Source organism: Phragmites australis, chromosome 17 (assembly GCF_958298935.1).
Source record: "Phragmites australis chromosome 17, lpPhrAust1.1, whole genome shotgun sequence".
Lineage (NCBI taxonomy): Eukaryota > Viridiplantae > Streptophyta > Magnoliopsida > Poales > Poaceae > Phragmites > Phragmites australis.
In genome coordinates this window covers 16,107,747-16,111,833 of record NC_084937.1, presented here as the reverse complement: position 1 = coordinate 16,111,833, position 4,087 = coordinate 16,107,747, and the positions used below count along the sequence as shown (strand labels likewise).

The following is a 4,087-nucleotide window of genomic DNA, read 5'->3' as shown; positions in this document are numbered from 1 at the left end:
ACTATATCTCTACTACTTAAAAAGCGTCGTCGTTCCACTCCATTCCCGTTTCGCTCCCCCCCTTCCCGTTCCGCTCCCACCTGACCCCGTCAATTCCCATTCCCGCAGCAAAACGAGCGCCGCCACCCCCCAACTAGCTACGCCACCGCCGGTTCTCTCCGTTCCCCTGCCCCCCTACCCTCTCAGATCCGACCCAGCCGCCGCATCCCCCTCCCTCCTCTTCCGTAGCTGGCCGCCCGAGCTTATCCGTCGCCTTCACACCAACCCGCCTCTCCGGCCACCCTCCGACCAATCCGACCGCACCACGAGCTCGCCCACACCGAGGTGAAGCTCGTCGGCCCTTTCCCCTCCCTCTCTCCCTCCGAATCGCGCTGCCACCGTGAGCCCCGAGTGCCGCCGCCGCCATTGCCGTTGATGAGCCACCTCACCGGCGTGCATGTCGCCGTTGACCCCTCAAATGGGTTCGCCTCATCACGCTGGTCCTCCTGGTACCGAACTCCGGTCAACCCTCACCGCCGTTCATCGCCGGTGACCGGTCAAAATCGGGTCAAAACCGATCCCCTCCCCAAACTCCTCAAAGATTGAGGAGGCCTTCATTGGGGGCAAGCAGATGACGATGGTATGGGCCATTGACCAGAGCAAACTCCTCAAAGAGCTACCGGAGTCCGCCTCTGTGCCCCAAGTCCAACCTCCGCGAACTCCACAGGTGACCCCGTCCGAGACTGATACTAACAGCGCTATGATACCGAGGCCTCCCCCGCTGTAGCAGCAACCGGATATGTGGGGACACTCAATGCTACTGATGTTCCCACGGCCTAGGGGCATGGCGATGCCGAGGATTCCGCCAGGATTGATGCCGCTGCAGTGGCCATTCATGGCGCCAGGGGCGGTTATCCCAATGGGTGGTGGTCCGGGGCCTAGCCCCACCCAGCTGAAGCAGAGGACAGAGGAGGATGACCTTAAGGATCTAGAGCTGCTGCTGAACAAGAAGACATATAGAGTGAAGCAGAATACGAAGACTGGAGAGGACCTATTGGATCTCATTCACCGGCCTACGACAAAGGAGACTACTGTCGTAGCAAAGGTTTGTTCTTTATTTACCTCTTGGTCGATATGCTTTGGAGTTGAACTGTTTGGTGTTAATGTAGAGGACTTATACAGTTACGTTAATCTTCTGGTCTGCTTACAAATTCTCTGTCGTATGATGCTAAGTGTGAGTGGTCAGAGTGGCCACCTCTAAACTCAATGATTCATCATAAACTGATGTAGTTTCTGCGCTGGGTTAATGTGAGACAAAAAAGCATTGTTTATGTTTTAGTGCTTCCATAATCATCATCTGTGTGTTGTTAAGTCTGCCAACATTATAACTATTGAGCCCGACTCATTTAAGTTATCCTATGATTTACCCTAATATTCAGGTTGCTGGTATACCTTTCACTATTTGATTATCCCCTCTTTTTCTAACCTTTGTTTTTATTTTGTCAGTTCAAAACAAAGGGTGGCTCCCAGCTAAAGGAATATTGTACCAATTTAACTAAAGAAGATTGCCGACGCCAAACATGTTCCTTTGTGGCCTGTGATAAGGTCAGTGTTAATGTTCTTCTTGTTCGCCCTACTCATTGTATGGTTTTCTACATTTTTTATTTGTTTTGAAAAAAAGCATCAGCAGCATTTGATACCATCACTTCTATAAAAAATTCACCTTGTCTATTGACAGTAAGCATTTAGCCACATATTTTCTTTCTGTAAAGCTTAAATTTTCTACTTAGTTAACATATTATGTGAAATTATCCTTTAGAGCTTCTTTCTTATTTGTTAAAATGAGACCAAACTGGGGAGGATAAAATAATAGTTCCATATGTTTCTCAAAGTCCATGCCAAGAGAAACGCTTTCTGCATTTTTGGGCAAATAATTTGGAAAGGCAACTAATGATATTTATGGTGATCCCAAGTTAAATTAATTTGTACTCAACATATGGCTGCAACCTGAAAAATAAGATAGTTACTCAGTTGAGAAATGCATCTGTTAATTCTTTATTGAATACTTGATGAGTTCATAGATGATAATATCACGTCATAGGATTTCTTCAATTTGTAATGTTCAGATGATTTCTTTGAATTCTTGGATCTCTACTACATGGTTTTAGGTATTAGTGGTAATCATTATGTAAATTTTTTCTTTCACTGTGAGCAGGTCCACTTTCGGCGTATTATCGCTCCTCATAGTGATACAAACCTAGGAGACTGCTCTTTCCTGGACACTTGCCGTCACACAAAGGTGACCATAGATGCATACACCCATTTCTTTTAATCTACTGTCATGTGCCTGTTTGGCTGTTTGTATCTTACATATATCACACAATCTGTAGACTTGCAAGTATGTACACTACGAGCTTGATCATCAAACACGAGATGTACCTCCAATGATGTCTGGTGCCCTTGCACCACCTAGGCAAATAAAGCCCCAGAGAGCTGAATATTGTTCAGAAATAGAGCTTGGAGAATTTCAATGGATAAACTGTGACATTCGGAACTTCAGAATGGACATGTTAGGACAGTTTGGGGGTGATTATGGCTGACCCCCCTTGGGATATTCAAATGGAGCTGCCATATGGCACAATGGTTGACGATGAAATGAGGACACTTAATGTTCCAGCTTTGCAAACTGATGTTATGATTTTCTTATGGGTCACTGGTCGTGCAATGGAACTTGGGCGTGAATGGTAGATTTCAAGCCTTAAATTTTGTTCAGTGATGTTGGCTGGGGAACAAACAATTATTTAGCTCTATTGTAACAATGTGTTTTACTCCAATGAAATATATTGGCTATTGAATGTCTTAGTGCTTTATAAAATCACACTTGTAACTTAATAGATGATATGCCAAACGTTCCTTTACTGTTTAGTGTCCACTGTACGGCACAATGTTTTTTCCCCTCTGAATGCTTTTTTGAGGAGCAATTTCCTCAAATGTTAGACTTTCTTCTTTTGAAGTGTGACATTCTTTCACTAATTCACTGGCCATTGGTTGAATCACAGTAAAGAACATTGTCTTGTTGGAATAAAAGGAAACCCTTTAGTGAACAGGAATATAGACACTGACGTTATTGTTGCCGAAGTGCGTGAAACAAGCAGAAAACCTGATTAGGTAATGCACCCATTTCTATGGTTCATTCAAGCTGGTTAGGAACGAATAATGCCCAAGCGCACAACTGAAAACCTCTAGATTTCATTGTCTTCTGAAATATATCATTTCAAGAATAGGATGGATGCTTCAAATCTGTTTTGTTATGTAGATGTATGCCATGCTAGAACGGATAAGCCCAAGGACAAGGAAGCTGGAACTGTTTGCAAGAATGCATAATATACAAGCTGGGTGCGCACTAGATATTGCTTACATCAATGGATCTAACATTGACAGTGAATTATGGTTTTGGTTGGTATCCGTGCCAGGTGGAGCTGGTGGACGCGGACGCTCAGGCGGTGGCGGCGAGGAGGGACGTCAGCTGGGACACGACGGCCTCCATCATCCTCGGCGGTGCCGGCTGCACGCGCCTCTTCCCTCTCACGCGGACCAGGGCCAAACCTGCAGTAATCACCTCATCCTCTCTCTGATTCTCTATCTTGATCGCTCAAAGGTCATATTTCATCATTCGTTTGTTCAGCATTACATGAATACTGAGTAACATTAGAGTTTCTCGTTTCATTTCATGCTAAATTGCCAATTATTAAGCTGTGAGGTAATTACAATATAGAATCACTCCTAGATCTATTGATGTAAGCAATAGCTTTTGCATATGCTTGTTGTTATCTTATGTAATTTTTGTTTTCGTTGCAACGTACGGACACTCAACTAGTCAATATAAATAGACGCTGTCCACTGCTTGTTTCGTTTAAAAAAAAAAACACAGCGACTCGCCTGACTTCTTGGCCGAAGCCAAATAAACATAGCAGAACGACCTAAATTTGTCGGATTTTCTCCGTCAAATATCTGCGTTTCTCCTCCTTAAATGTACTTCATGCTAACTCTGTCCTCTCAACTAAGTTGCCCATTAACTAGTCAGTTCAGTTCCTCTGAGGCTCTGATC

At 44.5% G+C, this 4,087-nt stretch overlaps 1 pseudogene; it reads left to right on the top strand.

Annotated features, from left to right (window-relative positions):
* Window positions 1–538: 538 nt before the first annotated feature.
* On the top strand, window positions 539–3,686 carry LOC133897392 (probable N6-adenosine-methyltransferase MT-A70-like; annotated as a pseudogene).
* The last annotated feature ends 401 nt before the right edge of the window (window positions 3,687–4,087 follow it).